General features: G+C 41.7%; 1 pseudogene; it reads right to left on the reverse strand.

Moving 5' to 3' along the window:
* Positions 1–596: 596 nt before the first annotated feature.
* LOC138492970 (cytochrome P450 2J2-like) overlaps positions 597–18889 on the reverse strand; it is a 31161-nt pseudogene continuing 12868 nt past the window's right edge.

An 18889-nucleotide genomic window follows, 5' to 3' on the forward strand; every position in this document is an offset into this window, starting at 1 on the left:
AGATGAGTATAGTATACTTAGATGCTCCTTAAGATCCAATCACACTTGCCACTGGGTTTTTTGTAGTTTGCCACATAAAATGACGTTAGTAATACGTAGGTTGACGTCACCTATGACGATTTTCTGTTATAAAAGCAAGCTTTTTTTAAAAATGCAATGAGAGAGAACTTACGCTGAGACGACCGCTGTACTCCCTGTTTTAGATCATTGAAATTAAAACTGTTATCCATTTGCCAACTACCTGAGTCATTTCTATTATTGATGTTTGAATAATTTCTTCCTCCCCATCCATCTCAAGAGTATTACTACCTCATCTTAAAGGGCTGGGAGCTCCAGTTCAGAGGCATGCTTGTGATGCTGTAAATTAGCACACAATTAATCCCATGTGAATTTCCCAGCAGGTCCATTCCATGTACATGAGATAGCAGTTTGTTATGCCAGTGGGTGACACTGAGAGTTTGAACTACTCCATTCTGGTTTTCAGTAGTTCAGGTTGCTATGAATGGGGACTTTCCACAGCTTGCAGCCCTCTGCAGACTAGCGCAGGACAGCACAGAGCTTATAAGGGTGTGGCTGTAGGTGTGGCTGTAACGTAGCTAAAAAAGGTAGTCCTCTTTGAGTTTCTTCACTCCCTCAGGTGGGCTGAAGGCGAAGGCCCTGAGCAGGCTGGAGAAGAAATTGAAGAGCTCGGTCCTTGCTAGCTGTTCCCCAAAACATACACGGTGACCTGTAAGAAACACAAGAGGACAATTGTTATCAGACAGGACATTGGACCACAGTTACTCACAAAATCAGACCATATGTTATTGGGGTAGTTAACTTCACTTCACGCTGTGGTAATCACACAACTAGGGAATCGGGTCTGGAAAGCGCGATTTATAAACAGAGCAGTTGAATAAGGCAACCTCTGCTGCCGTATAACATTATGGGAGAGCAGGCAGTATAAATTAAGATGCCTCCAAACAGGTTTACATAAAGCAATCCAAAAAGGTGAAAGCTAGTCAGCTGACCACACATTAAAAAAGGGGGGGGGTCCATCTGGTCCTACGTGGAAGTGCAGCGTGAAGTGAAGGTTCAAGCAGGTATTTTTTTAAATTTGATGTAGAATGTCGGTTGGTTGAAATTGCTGAAAGCCATTTAAAAGTATCAAACTGTGCATTGGTCATTACATTCAGGGGAATGCCAGTTGCCATGGCAACCAGGCACTGTGTTCCAAAACCTTTCCTCTTTCTCTGTTCTCAGGAGCAATGGTTTCTGTGTTATTGTGGCGCTTTACACCACCAAAATGCATGAAAACCAAAAGCCTCTTCCAGTTTCTACTCCACGCCCCCTTGGAAAAAGGCCATCCCAAAGCAAGGCCCCTCCATCAGACCAACACCTTGTTTGACAGAAAGGCTGGGCTAAGGGGAAAGCGGGTCCTTATACTTTCATGGATCAGCTACTTACATATTACATCCATTCTTTAGCCAAAACATATTTAGAGGCCGAAATGACAGACGGGATGTACAAGGCAGTGTTCTAAGATCCCTGCTAGACAAAATCATCTCAATTACTTCCGTGTTTTTTCCCCTGCCATTGTAGTAACCTGCTATTACCGGGTAGGCTGATATTGCTACTTTGTGGCATACCTGGGTACACGAGGTGAGTGAGGAATGGGAAACATCTGAGCTTGACACCTTAGGGACAAGCAAAACTGTTATTACAGAAGAAATATCTACAAGTAATTCATGTGTGTGTGCGCTGGGCCTCAACTAGAGAGTTTCCATGAGAAAAGTGGGAAAGCAAATGCCTCCATTTGTCTGCAGAGACTTCTCCTTTTGCTTATCCCCAAAATGAGTCATTTCATCTGAAATCGGCCAAGCACCTGGAAAGCATTCTAGTAATTTGTTATTCTGCAGATCATTTCTTTGGTTGTAGCTCGCAGCGTAGCTTAGCTAGTTAATCACTCCCCTGCACATCTGCCATCAGTGTCCAGGTCACATGTTCAAATTACACCAGGCCTGACTCAGCCCTTCACCCTTTTGAGGTTGATAAATTGGGTTTCAGTAGTTAGAACCACTATTCTTGCTGCACTGACCTGCTGGAGGAATCTGCCAAAAAGCACTATTTTAAGACCTGATAGTACTAGCTGTATGCAGCGTATCATACGACGATCTATCGCTCTCTGTCCCTGTTATGCTCGTTATCTCATATTAGCAAAACATAGTGGTCTCCCACCGGAATGATTTCTTTTCTTTGTATTAACCTTATTTACCATGGACAGGCTTTAAGGCAAGTTGCCCGCTTGTCATTAACCTGGTATGAAACACTAAAGGAATATATTTATAACAATGATTTATTAAAATTGCAAAACTTTGTGCCGATACGAAAAATAATGCAGGATCAACAAATTAATAAAAATGACATCGATCCAAGGGAAAGAACCTTGGAATAATCTACATAAATAAAAGAAGTCCTGACTGACTGACTCATAAACGCCCAGCTCAAACCATTTATCCTAGGAATGTGACATTTGGAAGATGCATTCTTTTCATGACGTAGGTACCCACTAAGGAAGAATGTTTGGAAGGTCCATCTCTTAGGGGGTGAAAAGGGGAGGGGTTAATTTTTGACTGACTCATCAACGCCCAGCTCTATCCATTTAACCTAGGAATGTAAAATTTGGAAGATACATTGTTTTCATGACGTAGGCACCCACTAAGGAAGGATTTTTGGAAATTCTGTCCCGAAGTGGGTGATGGGGAGTGAATTTATGACTGACTGATGAACCCCCAGCTCAAACTGTTTAGACTAGGGATGTGAAAATCGGAAGGTACATTGTTTTCATGACGTAGGCACCCACTACGGAAGGATTTTTGGAAATTCCGTCCCTAAGGAGTGAAAAGGGGGGATTTCTTTATGAGGATACCTATATCTCAAAAACCAAAGATGTCACAGATGTGAAAATTGGTATTTAGATTCTTCTTTAAAAATAGAGAAAAACGTGTTTTACCATTTTCCAAAAATCCAGTTAAGGGAGGTGGAAAAGCGGGTGAATTGTTTTTGAAGGATACCCATATCTCACAAACTGAAGATGTTAGAAAAGTAAAAAATCACATTTTAAATCTTCATTTTAAAGTATGTTTTCAAAGTGATGCTTAAAATTGGTAATGGAGATCATCCCGTATTTGAGAGCAAAATTGTCATCCCTTCTGACCTAGGCACTATCCTCAATTCCCCAGCAGACCTCACATCCAAAATGTACCCTGACTTAAAAAATCGAATGGAGAATCTACAGAATGGGTATGTTAACGTGCCATTTTAACACCAAAGCACAGTATGTCTGCCATAATCAATAAGATACTTATTCATTCCATCCGAGGAGTGGTTCAAAGTGATGATGCTGTCCACAAACCCGTTGAGTTCTTGAGAAGAAGTTTGTGTTCTGGAAGACCAGGAGAATTTCAACTGTTCAAATTGGGGGCACCTGTGATAATATTGTGGAACCTCAGCCCACCAAAGCTCTCTAATGGCACCATATTGAGAGTGAAAGAACTCCACAGAAATGTGATTAAGGCAACGGTGTTCACCGGTTCTGGCCAGGAGTCTGTGTTCCTACCACAAATACCTCTTATACCTTCATAATATCTGTTTGAAATCAAAAGACTTCAGTTCCCCTTAAAGGTTTGTTTCGCTGTGACTATCAACAAATCTCAGGGGAAGACTTTACAGGTAGCAGTGATTGACCGAAGGGAAGACTGCTTCTCACATGGCCAGTTTTACATGACCTGTTCCAGAGTGAGCTCACCTAACACTCTGGTAATCTTAGCACCTGAAGAGAGAACCACTGTTAGGCAGAATCAAATGCAGTACCCTTTGGGAACACCATATAAAATTAAGACTAGAAGTGCAAGTATAAATTCACCTTTGGTACAAAACTGTACTACACAATAAAGTGGTAGCGATGGCTGAGCAGCCAGACTTATTGTTAGGAAAGATTTCATAATTGTAGGTAATTTTCCTTCCATGTGGCAACCCCCAAACGTTTTGTTGTTGTTTTACACCCTGATCTAAACTGGGGAAACTGACATGCCCATAAGACAGTCAGTACTAGGAGACTTCGTTTCCCTTAGTCCTTTCCTCATGTTGCAGGTTTTGAGCAACATGAAACAAGAGTGCACCGTAACTTACATTACCGCGCTCTTGGATCTCTAGTCATTCCAAAGGCCCTAGAAACTCTCGCTGGACTTATTATGAAATGTGCAAGTGTGTCACGGACGGGACTGGTGGCAGCTATCGTTTCTTTGTGTTTTGAACCCCTTTTTGCCATGTTAACCGCGCTTCCCGCGTTTGGCCCAAATGGGTGGCCTGGCCTCCAAGATGGCCATGCCACGAGGTTCTTTGTCCTGTCCGCTGACCGTCTTGCCCCTTCACCTTCCCCAGGTCGAGCCGACCCGGGGCAGTCCTTATTTGGTCATGCACTTTCCCGCGAAACACAATGCTTTTGCAGGCTTCTGAATGCCTTGTGTGTGCCTCCAGGATGTGGGCTGGGATGTCTGTTCCCAATACACATCCTGGGTGCCAGAGAGTCTAGATTGTCCTGAATGCCTGGGACCACCGTGGTCCATGATAGGTCCACGATTGGTGTGAGTGTTTTTGAGCGGATCTCCCATTGGGCCCTCTCCGTTTTGGCACGAAGGGAACTTTGGAGAAGAGGAGGCTGAAAACACCACTACCATGTCGATCTCCTGAGTTCTCACGAACAAAGGATGAGGAGCCAAGTATCCTGCAACTAAGAAGCTGAGTTGAGGAATCCCTGGTGACCCGCTGAAGGTTTGGCACCCTGCACTGCTGTCGTCCTGCGAGACCGCTCGGCCTCTGATCGAACAAGAAGGTCTGCAAAGGCGCTTCGACCCTTTAGAATAGTGGGAGCAACTTTTCTCGGCATCTTCACCAAATCCTGTACGTAAGCCTTCGGAAGCGTCCCTGGGCCATCCAGTGGACTGACCAGCCTACACAGGAAACTTGCTCTGTCACCGACGTCTGGCTTACTGCTAATTCTGAGTCCTCGGCACTCTCACACGATTTGTACACTTGGCGTACCCAGGTCTGAAGTGAGACGTGTGCTTTGGGACCGGAATACACACGGTTGCTGAGTTGCTCTGCTGTGGTAACAATCTGTGCGTGTTCGCTGCATTTGGGACACCCTCGACCCTGACTCCTGCTGTCGCGGAATCTACATGGCGTCGAGACATCCTCTGATCGCATCTGAACCTGCCAGTACCGAAACTGAACCGGAGAAGCCTGGGTTTGCCTGCATCGGGGACCGGTGAGTAGTCAATAGCCTAACCGGTCGCCCTCCCGCAGGAGCCTGTGGCTTTCCATCGCTGTTGTAAACAGCAAACCCTTTCTCGCACTCACGCCCTGCTTCTGCCCCCAAGTGGAGGCCTTGTCTGAGTCACGGGGATTTGTTCACCATCTTTTCGTCCACCTTTCTGAACTGCCTGATTTCCCTGATGAGACTCCTCTTTGCCCGTTGGCTCCCGCGTGTGCAGGTTAGGTAGGGCTCGAACTTCCTTCTAGTTAGGTGGCCTCTGATGTTGAACTGGGTCTAACGATTACTTGCACTGCCTGTTTTCCTCCCCATCTAGGTGGTCTGCATATTTCGTGCTTCTAACTCTTTAGACCCCTCGGTCTTGTATATGTATTGTATTGATTGTGATGTGTTGGCTTACTGGAGTTTTACCAGGATTCTTTACTATGGTCTATGTTACAAAGGCCTTGTAATAAATGTGTCTATATTTTTAATATAACACCTGCCTGGAGTAATTTGTAAGCGTCCTTGCTGTGTGCTCATTGCAGGCTTTCAGTCACCCTCACTCCTCTTGAGACCTAGTCTTGACCGCCGCCATCGCTACCCTGATTGGTCTGGCTTGTCCAGAGGTTACCCTGTTCCAAAAAACTAGGATGGCCTTCTGAACCTCTGCCCCTCCAGGACAGAGTTCAGAAATCCATCTTAACACTTATCTCAAGAGTAAAGTGAGCAGTATCAGAAGTTACACAAAGGATAGCAATTGCAATGGTTCAAACAAACACTGACTCTAGGTTTCTGAGTAAAACAATATACATTTATTTACACCATCATTTGTAAAACAGTTCACTAATATAAAGCAGCAGAAAATCACAATCTTAATACACTACACAACACCCAATCAATTCTGGACAAGTTAAGCTCAAACGTAAGTGTGAGCAAAATGGCACTCCAGCAATTTAGAAAGGGAGGGAAAGACAAGGTTATTCAAAATCAAACAGCACCAACAAGTAAGTAGGCAGGGCAATCTAGAAAAGGCTTACTACGACTATGATCAAATCAATAGGCCTGGGCCAATGTTAATGGTTCAGAGTCTTTGCAGAGGATTACACAGTTTGGAGTAGTTCGCGGTTAAGTCTTTGCCAAGAGTTTGAAACGAGTAGAGAAGGACAAGCCCTCGGATTGGCGAAAGATTTAAAATAATTTTACCGTGGTCGGACGGAACGAACAACCGGGTTTGAACAGTACCTTAGAAGAAGAAGAATGCTGTAGCTGAGGCAGAAGTTCCTGGCAGGTCCTGCAGGCTCACGGTTACTGAAGCGACTGTCGGACTGACAAGAAGAAGGAAGATTGGAGGGTCCTGCACTGCCCAGGGAAGAAACCAGCAGCAGAGCAAAGCAACAAATAAAAGATGCGCTCCTTAAAACCCAAACACGGTTCGGTCCTCCTGGCTATCCGGTTCACTGGAGAGGTGATATGATATGATATGGCATTTGTAACGCGCCTATACACAAGTGTTTCAAGGCGTGAAAGTGCACAGCAAATTCGACCAGGGAAGGGTGGCCTTGCTTGGTGTTTGGCGAACTGGTTGGTCCCACCAGCTCAAGGGAAGAAGATTCCTTACAGATCTTCTCTGTCGTCGAAGTTTAGGAGTTTCGGACCCACAGCAAGGCTTTACCGGGAGGTTCAGTAGTTGCAGCAGTCCTCTTCCTTCAGCTTCTCTTCGGTTCTCTCAATCCAGTGGCGACTCTGCCTTCCAAGTCCCAGAGACCTGCTTTTTATGCAGTTTTCCCCCATACACACAGTCTGGCTGTCAATCACACAGCAGTGTGGCTGTCCAGGCACGACAGTCACCTAGCCAATCAAACAAGAGTGCGACTTCGGTCTCCAAGGAGACCCTGTGCCGGGGGACTAAAACCCCTCCCTCACATCCTGTCTACCTAGACTCTCAAGCGCCTAAGGAGGGCTTCTGTGCACAAGCCCGCCAAAGGAAGGCGAACAAAGGAACCAAACCTGGTTTGGCACGCAGAGTAAAACATGAGAAATACCTTTACAAAAAGAAATGGCGAATAAATCCAGCCAGAACCAATTAAAGGTAAATGGGGTCCGGCGGATTTAAGTTCGGGCTACTAACATAGCCTAAAACAGTACCAAGGCTATTTTCATAGACCGCGGTAGGATAAATATGCTAGATACCACTGCCACCAGCCAAATCTTAAAGAAAGAGGAACGAAATAATGTTCCATGAGAGACAGACAAAAAGGGATAACTATTAACCCTTTCCAGTACTCTATGTAAGATAGTTGGTACTGGGTCTGTGAATTTAAAAAGACTTATAAAGTCAATGGCAACTTTACATGTTCTGGGAGACAGTAGTCAGTCCCAGAAAATGGAGTTTAAGGTGGGAAGTCTGAAAAAGACACCCCTGTGTCACTGCACTAAAGGTGCTGTGTGACACACAGTAAAAAGATGATGCCTATGGAGTAGGTGAGGCTCCACAGTCTATGAACACAAAGATGTAAAATACACAGCAAAACACATGCAATGCGAGAGTGGGAAAAAAGGCTCACACTCTTACCAGGTGAAAAAAATCTTAGAAATCCAGCAAAGCTGCTGAGGGACTCAGTAGGTAAGGGAAATTAGCCATTCTGGAGAATTCTCCCTGACAACCACTATTGTACCAAACCCCTAAATCTACGCGAGCAAAGCCACAGGCAACAGCTAGTACAAAATAAATGAGGAAGGAAGTCTTAGAGAAGTAGACACAAAGGGTGTAGTGCCCTTTTTATTGGCACAGACTCAGAAACCCAGGAACTCAAAGGTGATTGGGTAGTGGGAAAAGGTACATATAATGGAGAAAAGAAACACAAGAAATTCTTGTGATAAAACTATTATTTCCATACTAATGTTCCTATAAATCACACAAATTGTTCTTTTAGAGAGACCAATTGTCAACCAAATGAGTCGCTCATTTGGATGTTAATTCGTACATTAGTATCACATATTATCACTTTTTATTTACTTTAAGAGCATGTGATATTAAAGTATTAGGTCATATTTTTGGTTGTATCATGGTTCATTTTAAGATAATTTTGTTCAGAGTATGCTGCTAGAGCATTTAGTAAGCATTGGAGCCCTATTGCAGTGCCATCCAGAATCACAATATCATCTGCATGCCCTAACCAATGGACATGCATATTATTGACTTTCGGAAGAAAACGGCGAACAGTCTTTAATATCTGATCCAAGTCTGCAATCCAGAGATTGAACACTAGGGGCACCAAAACACACCCACTCTTCAATATATTGTAAGGGTTGATAGGATCGGAAAGCGCTCTCAGTCGATTGATCCTGATATAAACAATGGGATCACTGTACAGCTGCTTAATGAAATCTAGAAGATGCTCAGGAAGTCCCCGCTCACTCAATTTCTGCCTCAGCAGTCCCCTTTTAACCGTATCAAATGCTGCAGTGAATTCAACAAATGCTATGTATAAAGACAAGTGCGAGAAATACTGAGTTTTTCATAATAAATTGGAGGGTCCAGATATTATGTAAGGTGTTGAATACAGGATAAATGCCTGCTTGAAAGGGAGGACATAATTATGTTTCCCCTGCCCAACGTCTGATCTCTTTTAAAATAAGATTGCAGTAAACTTTGATGGATGCAGCCAGCATGACTAATAATTTGTAGTTATTTGGATCTTGACTGGGCACTTTTGTTGTGGATTGGAATGATATGCACATTTTTATTTCTGTTTTTGTTTTTCTCCATGGTTCCGGAATGATCCCTGTTGAGGCAATCTGAGCAAATAACTTGTTTAACAATCTGGCCTATAATATGGGATCCCCTTTGATGACCTCGTTTGATAGGCCATCAGGGTCACGTGCCCCCCAAGAATGCAGTGCTATGATGCAATTGTGAATATCCCCCTCTGTATGCAAATAGTTATAGGTCATTACTGAGTAAATCTGTTTTTTCAAGAGACCTATATTTCAGTAATATGCTCCTTCCACTGGTTTTCTGTTACTGGGTTAATTTCCTGCTTGGTCTGGTGATCTTTACATTTCTTTAGCATATAGCATATGCCAGAATTATTTTGAATCATTGTTACACAGGCTGTTGTACGTACATGAGTTGACATTGCACCTTGTATATGGAATTTTCATGGAAATGCAACAAATGTTTTTACTCTCTTTATAGTTTTTAAAATGTTTAGTATGCTGACATTTTTCTTCCCCTGTTATAATTTGATAACCAGAAAAAGTATGAATATTCAGCCTTGATTCACGCTTTCTCTTAACTATACATGATAATTGTAAATGCTGAAATTAGAAAAAGTAGTATGAGCCATCAATTTCTTTGGGAAGTTTCCAACTTTATTAACTAATTGATTAAAACGCTCTCTATAATCATATTTCCATCTAATTCATGATAGTTGTTTTGTGATATAAAATTGTTACTAATGAGATTATTACATTTATTTACATTCCTCTGAGGCCACATTATTCTGCTCCCCTGTGCATTCACTTCATACTGCCCTGTTAATGTTTGAGGATTCATTGGATTATATGTTTTTATCATGATGTGGATGCATGAATGATCGCTCCAAGAATGAAGGACGACAGCCCCAATTGCTATGCTTGTTAGTACCATGCCACATATGTCCAAGTGCACAATTCCTTTGTAAAATGTGTTCACTATGATTAAGCCCAAATTGGTAATGACGTTTAGCCATTTGATTCCCCTTATGATAAGCTTATGATGATGTTGCGGAACTTGGTTGCATCTGAGGTCCCATGCTTCCATCCCCTGAAATATCAAAGTAAGCATCACAATCTCCACAAACAAGGAGCTTGCTTTCAGGAATACTCAAAGCCCATTTGGTAGATCGACTTGATATGTGCAACATAATTGATTTGGTTGATTCTCCGCTTGGCGGATCATATACAGTGATGATGAGTATTTTAGTGAAAGTGTTCTTAATATAAAGTGAAATAAAGTTAAATACCTGAGCGAATTGAGTTAGAACCTATATGTGACGCCGAAACATATAGGGATTTAACCCAGACTTGTAGCTACTGTAATATCACATCAATAACACTATTTCAAGTTAAGAGATACACGTTACAGGATTTGCTTTCGTTTGAATCTTTGTCAACAAATTGGGGCTATCTATTTAGGAACAGACAACTCATATTTTCTACTTTTCTCCATGCGGAACTAGAGCATGGACCTCGAATATTGGTTGCCCGCCTTGAGGACAACCCAGAGGGGGTGGAAACACATGACGGCTGTGCAACTTTGCTAATGGGACAATTAAAACACGATTGATAACATCTTACCTTGCTGACAGCTGTATTTAATCTGAAACCTTTGTGGTACTCAGAATTTTTATTTCTTTGTTGTGAGAGAATCATGGGGGTTGAGTGCTGACAACCAAGAACCAAATTCTGTCCTACACTTTGTCACATACTATAGGCCCTACGGGTGGTCTATGGGTCTTTGGTGCATGCGGCCTCCCGTTTCAAATATGTACTTTAGAGCTCTAGCGCCTTCCATTTGAGGATTGTACCCGCAGTTACCATCCCTGTTCTTAATATAAAACTTCATGACTGACTGAACTTCATTACCCCACAAAATACATTGTGATTCGAATATTTAGTTAATAATGAACCTTTTGATTTTGCATCAATATTAGTCTGCATTTAAGGAGGACCTTAGGACCCCTTAAGGCCTTGCGCAAAATGCAGGTATATCCATCCATAAAAAAGCAGATTGTACCCAAGTTTCTTGTAGGGCAAATAAGTCCAACTGTGCTAATAATTATAAAGGCATTCTTGTCTATCTGTTTTACAGACACCTTTTCTCTTGGGGTGTCCCATCGTATGACAGATATATGTTTATTATAACAGTTCTACTGGCAAGAACAGGCCATGGAAAGATGCATGTTCTATATACATTAATTCATGGATTCATCCATCAAACAGTCGTTCAATACCCCTGTCATCCCTTCGTGTTCTGGGGCGGTGAGGCAACTTACCTGCAGAGAATGCTAGGAATGCATCCCTAGTTACAAAGTAGCCATTTTTGTCCAGGAAGTGACCCGGGTTGAATTCTTGCGGTGTCTCCCAGTGTTCAGGATCAAACCGGGCAGAGGCTAAATTTGGAATAATCATGCCCCGCAAGAAAAAAAACATTTTATGATATCTTTTTTTTTGTTAAAAAATATATTTGTTTTAAAATGTGTTTGTAGTAGAAGGACATCAATACTGGAGAGTTTGATGATAAAAACGGATTTAGGAGCACATTAGGAAAACAAGGGTATAAGGATAATCACAGATATACACACCTGTGAAAAGAATCTATAACTTGTCAATGCAATTGGTTTTATGAACCTGTTCATCGACCTTGAAGAACTTCACCAGTACAATTGTAATGCAGAATATAGTAATCTGTGTTTGACCCTCACTCAGAAATCGTACAACAGGAATAAAACATGTTATGAAAGCTCTGGGATGCCCTCAACTAGTCGTTATTCCCCTCCCCCTTCCAAGAGAGTCTCAATTCCAGTCCCCACCATGCTCTGATGATTAAGCTTAACAAGTGCTCTGGAAACTAAGTGAAACCATCAGATCTTCAAGATCCCTGGGTACGATTGATTGCCGCCCTTCGGATGCCTCTGCTGGTGTGCCCAGATATTGTTTTGAAGAAGTGTTTTATCCAGCACTGGTGGTGCTCCATATCACTAGAGCTCAGTATTTGTATTTATTTGAAGAGCAGGGATGCTAAATTCTATCAGAAATGACTTGCAGTAACAGCTCCGAAAGAGGGCATGTACAATAGCACAAAGATGAGGACAAGTAGTGAGCCAGTTTATTGCGAGAGTCTGAACAAAATAGGACATAGGCATCTCCCTCTCAATGCAGCTACTTTTATAAAGATCTTGGGTAACATGTTGAGACACAACACAACTACACATGTTACACCCTTATTATGAATCATCAGTGCTGCATAGTGTGACTCCTTGCAGTTGGAGCACATCACCGTAGATTTCTTCTAATACCATTTCACCGAATTTATTTCACCGAAATGATAGGGGAAATGGTATATGTGTAATGCATAACAGGTGGGGTGTGGGGTAAGGGTGTAAGTTAGGTTAGGTAGGGGTGAAGGGGGATGCAGGTGATAAAAAGTAGATTTTGTTTTTCGGTGAAATGGATTTGGTGAAATCTGCATTAGGTGAGACACTTTCAAAGAAACCACATACATCCGTTGGAGCCTTGTGGCATGCTGAGCAAACAGCAGCAAAATTCTGGTGGCTTTTAAAAAACTTTCATCAGAAATGAGAAAGCCGAATTAGCTGTTTCTCCCAAGTCGCACACAGCTCGGCACCACCCAGTAGACATCACTGGGAGTTCACTTCCAGTTCAGAGCCAAGTGGGCAATGCATTGTGAGTATGCAAATTAGTTCAAATGTCAAGCAATTACATTAATGAAATGTCTAATTATAGGGCACATATATGTATTCAGTAAAAAAAACTTTGTTAAAGGGACATTATTGTTCAGCTACGCTACTAAAAACCTATGAAATTCACTAAAAGAAACTTAAAAATTTTAACGGGACATTATGGTTCCAAGTAAAACCGAAAAGCCCTTGAAATTCGCCAGTTATGGTAAGCTAAGCAACCATAACTCGCGCCACCACCGTGCACTGCTAACACTAACACCCTGGACATCAAAGATGACATCACAAATATCATTGATGACATCACTGATGACATCACCTGTCTGGCCGCTTCTTTTTTGTTCACTGCCATATCTAGGCCAGGTGGTTTTATTTACTGACAGTCAGAAACGTAACTTTTAAAATGTATTACATTTGTAGATATTGCTATTCTCACATGTTCTTACACTACTTTCCTTACACTTTAAATGCATCTTATGATGCACATATATAGGGGAAGAAGCAGCCCTGAAACACAGCAATCATTTTTGGGTGTTAATGCAATCATGTAGATTATACACAGTTGCTAATGATACTGCCTCTTGTTTCCTTACTTTACTCTCCATATATAAGGGCCAAATTTGTATCCATTGTAGTCTATTCATGTTTTGTGTGTAGTAGTAGAAATATGTAGTAAGTGATGGATTATTAGCTACTTAGTACATGTTTCACAGTACAGAAAAGTCTGATACAGAAGCACTCAACGTTTCTTTATATAACTTTGGAAAATTACAAATATAGCACCTCTGTGGTGTATGCTGCAGGCAATACGTACATTTCTGTATGAGTAGGTTCCTGTAGTAGAAAGAATACTGGAATGGAATGTTCTTTAGAACAGTACATTGCATAATGAAGTATGTAGTTTATTACACATCTCTCGATAATCCCTGATACTTTTTTCCCAACATTACATTTACAACCCCTTGTATGAAAAGTAAATGCACATGTGATGTCATCAGTGATGTCATCAACGATATTTGTGATGTCATCTTTGATGTCCTGGGTGTTAGTGTTAGCAGTGCACAGTGGTGGCGCGAGTTATGGTTGCTTAGCTTACCATAACTGGTGAATTTCAAGGGTTTTTTCGGTTTTACTTTTTTTTTTTAGTGAATTTCATAGGTTTTTAGTACCGCAACTCAACCATACCGTCCCTTTAACAAAGTTTTTTTTACTGAATTGCATAGTTTTTTAGAAGCGCAACTTAAGCATAACATTCCTTTTAACAAAGTTGTTTTGCAAAAGTTGATCGGTTTGTAGTAGTAGCACGTAACCATAATGTAAAGTAACATCTGACTTCATTGCACACCTTACGGAGAATGCCACATGACCATATGCTGGCGCACAGCACAGTGACGTGGCCGAGAATCCGTACACACTTAACAATAAGATATATGCCTCATGGACAGTGTGGAAATACATTTTTTACTGATGTAGGATCTTCCACCTTCAACATTTCGCTTGCACAGCTCGAACACTTATTCGTAGGCAACCATTAACAATTTAGGACACAGTACATACTTTTAGCAAAAGTACTTGTTATCTGAAAACAACATGAGCTAAGGCCATCCCTCCTACCTAAGAAACACAGAACCACTGCTGTAATGAATGAGCATGAGAAACACTGGCCCTACCTTACAAATAACACACGCACAACATTTTCCCTCGTCTACCTTACCCCCCATATTACTGTTTGGTGTCTCTTTGTTCATTTCCGTCCGCAACTTTCCTTCTTACCTGTCCTTCCCAAAAATAAAACCATCTGTAAACAAAGTAAATGTTCCTTTAAGAACCACCTTTCACAGTTTAAAAATATATATTTTTTAAAAATGGCACACACTCCATCTACTTTATATTTCTCAGTAAAGTACATAGAGACAATAACATTTGCCATTACCAATCTAGATTTGCAAAGCAGTAACGTGTGCTACTGAAAAAGAGGATTTCTTTTCCAAGATGGCCACCATAGAAAAGGAAGGCGGTTGTTCTATACATGGCCCCTCTTCGCTGTCCATGGCAGCCTGCAAATAGCAAAAAGGAAACGCTGTTAACATATTACCACCAGCACTTTTTTCCTCCCTTTTAAATGTATCGTAATGTCGAAGCCACATTGTGCGGATCATGACCTTATACCATGACCCCGACATTCTCCCCAGTCCCCATGGCTGCAGCCTACCCCTCAGTCAATAAACGTATACCGTGACATTTTTTAACTACATTGCGACACTTGTGTAGTACAAAAACACTCCTACATCTCGTCACATAACCAACCCTAGTGATATTCAACACCTTTCTGGATGATGTTCCTCCCCAGCATAGCCAAATGCGCCCAAAAGCACCTACGTGCCGTGATGCAGAACCTGCAAATTAACACACAGCAACGTACAACGTAGCACGTTACATTTTGAAATAATAAACTCTTGTTTAAAGGAAAACATTAACAATTTTAGAATTTGTAAAGTACTTTAATTTCACAATAAACTGTCCGAGACCATCAGACTATTCCTATTTTCAATTAAATAGTAACTTTGTATGTTCGGTCGTCATCGAAAATGTTAATCGTGAGCCACACGTTGATCTTTTCGCATACACAAAGTATTCGCTTTCGATAAAGTAACCACTTCGGCCGCACAGTGATTTCCAAGAAGTCGGCATGAACTTTGGACTACACCACCATAAAACATGTTATGTTACTCCTAATGGCCACTCCAGCGTATGGACATATGGGGCCGGGCCGGTCATCCCACAATACAGTCACGGTTAGGCAGCCGGTCACGAGTACGTGCATCTGGCGTCCAAAGAACCCATCACTTGGCATCTAGAATCCATGGCAATCACAGTACGGCAGAATGTAATACGTATTAATACCCAACCTTTACCAAACAATTGCAAAAAAGACAAAAAGAACGTGGAAACTGATACACAAATCTATGTGGTCATACATGACATTTTAAAGAAATAATAGCGTTGCACATGGGTGAACCTAATGATAGCCTACAAACGGTGAGAATCTGCACTCTCCATAACTTTTTTTAAAAAAAATGACAACTACACATAAATATAGTACCTCAGTTATAATGCCAAAATTATTTTTCTGGTGATAACAAATTAAAACTTGTTCCGGTGTAGAGTCGTCAAAAGTAAACTTACCCGATATTTACCATCTCCATTGTCTTCATTAAACCCAGACAGCGAGGTACTTCCAGCAAAGAATCTTCTTTAGCTGAGATTACATGTTTTTTACAAAGGTTTTGAATACATAACCTTATCAAATGGTATTTTTCCCAAACTTGCACTTCCTGCATTCTTACAGATTTTTCCCTTTCGCTCAAGGTCAAAAAACAATTGACCCGTATGGGTTCAGTCGGAAATGTGGGCCTACTGAGCTTGCAACCACAAAAGCAAAGCAAGTGACCTTCGCTCAGAATGCAAATACAATCTGACTTTTCAACAACATGTCTCAATGCATTAATGAAAAGTGGTACTCCCATAAACTTGCAGACCCGCTGTTTCCATCAAACACTGCAGGTGGCTGCCTCAGATTTCAAACTCTACAACGCTATTTACCGTATGACTTAGATGACAAGAAAACACCACTTTTTCCCTTCCCGCTGCCACATGCCATCCCAGCCTCATTAACCCTCACCTTCCGATACAATATTTCATAAGTTTAACAAGTGCAATGTTGTGTTGTTTCATGTGTTACCGGCGATGTCCACGTACACCAAAACACGAATGAGAGATGGCGAACGCAGCGACAGAATCTGACGCACTTCATGCCATTTAACACCCAATCAGTGAATGCACCACATGTCCCTGAACATGACGCTACAGAGTAGCCAATCGGTATCTTGTCCACGGAGCGAACAGGGAAGTGTGTCCACGGAGCAGACATAGATATCACACATTTTTTCAGACATACTTTTTGGTCATTTTGAAGAGAAGTACTGGATGGATTGGCAACAAATTTACAAAAGCATGCTTTCGGGACCAAGCTCCTGCTGCAAATTTGGTAAATATCCGTCCAGCCGTTTGGGCTGAAGACGTGCGCAAATGTTTACCCCCATTCAGTCTATGGGAAAAAAAATACGTTTTGGGACCCCCCCCCTATAACTTTTCCCCCCTGGACCAAACATCGCCAGAATTTGCAAAAAAAAAACAGTGGCCCATACAGTTTTTTTGCAGTTTGGTGTGGATTCGTCCAGGGAGAGCGGAGTTATAAGCTGCCCAAAACGTGCTCTTCCTATGGAAACAGCAACTTAACCATAACTACACGGCCACTATATATATATATACACACACACATACATATATGTACACATATACAAAATCACATTATTAGGCTGGGTTACTTTTCAAAATGATTTTGGCCTTTTTAACCTCACCCATTTCCTGTGTGACATGCACATCTCAAATTTGATTTACTGCCAATTTTTATGTTCTTCATGCAATGTGTGATCGAATGGTGCTCCTAGAGATCCATACCTTCTCAATGCGGAAGCCCTACAGCGTTACTTCCTGTATGCTCTTTCTGGAAACCCCAACAGGAGCAATGTTACAGAATCGTTAGATCTCATGGATTATAGCGTTCGTGTACGGCATCTTGTTCCGGTCCTCATAATGGATGATCTGGGTCTCTCCAAGGACAGCATCCAACTCCTTTTGGACTTTCTCTAGGGAAAAAAAGTTATAAACACTTTTCAGAAAATGTTCATTAAATAGGTGTAACGCATACCATTTTATTGGAACCCAACAAAATTAGGACCATGAATCTGAGAAGCCTCTAATTTTACATCAAGTTTGCAATGGCTATTATTGTTTGTACTCTTTAACATATGTTAAAGCTGTGTTGGCATCTATGACTGGGAACAACTTGCAATTAAGGTAGATAACAGACAACTGTACACTTGCCACCCCAGATATACAAATTTATCTCACCAACCTTGGGGTTTATATTTGATATTATCAATGCTTAGCCAGCGCAAAACAAAGAGGTGATCGCTAGAAGGTTTAGAATTAACATTAAACCTCTGGCAATTGCTCCGGTCAACCCTCTAGACCATCGTTCTTTGCCTGCCTATTAGAAGGACCATATGCAAATCAGGCTTCGTACAACCACTAAAGTGAGTCCACCCGGACTGCTAAGTCTCATGCCTTCTGTACGAGATCACAAGCAATCTCAGATATAGTTCTGCCTCATAGGGTGTCATCAGTGAAGTGTAGCTTGGCTCCCTAGACCCAGCAGGCATGGGACCTACGTCGGGCATACTGTCCCACTCGGGGTGACAAAATAAAACAAAGGTGATTGCTGGAAGGTTTAGAATTAATCTTAAACCTCTAGCAATTGGTCTGGGCAACCCTCAAGGCCATTGTTATTCCTCTGCCAAACCATTACATAAAGGTGATAGACCATATGCAAATCAGGGTTGTCCCACCCCCAAAGGGGCAGTCCAGCCCGAACGGATGGGTCACATTCCTTCTGAATGAGACCAACAGCAACCCCACACATGTTTGGGCCTCAAAGGGTGTCATCAGTAAGGTGTAGCTTGGGTCTCTAGGCCCAGCAGGCACAGGACCCACGTCTGGGCAAACCCATCCCACTCTGGGTGACAAAGCAAAACAAAGAGGTGACGGCTGGAAGGTTTAGAATTAATCTTAAAACCTCTGTCAATTTCTCTGGGCAACCGGCAAGCTGAGCCATTTCCTCTACAAGTTTCTCTTTCAAAGAAAAAAAAACATTTTCTACCATAAAAATCTCTCTCCAATCGGAGAAATATAAAATACAACTGGTCAAAGATATAACAAGGAACATTATAAGTAGTGAAAATGCTTTATTCGGCAGTTTTGCCATTAGCACACAAAACATTTTTAAGACATTGCTGCAGAAATCTCACACCTTGAATCCAGGACAGAGCTAGCAGTAAAATGTGCATAAGCGTTCCATAAAATCCAATTAATTACATAATACATAAAAATCAGTTACACAACAAACAAGAGTTTCCCACAAAGCCAAGCACGATGAATACATTTGGCGAAAAAATATATATCAATTTGAATTTTAGGGAATATTAAACATCCTGATATTGGACTTTAT

The sequence above is a fragment of the Ambystoma mexicanum genome, chromosome 10 (genome assembly GCF_040938575.1).
Source record: "Ambystoma mexicanum isolate Mex_15411 chromosome 10, UKY_AmexF1_1, whole genome shotgun sequence".
Taxonomy (NCBI): domain Eukaryota; kingdom Metazoa; phylum Chordata; class Amphibia; order Caudata; family Ambystomatidae; genus Ambystoma; species Ambystoma mexicanum.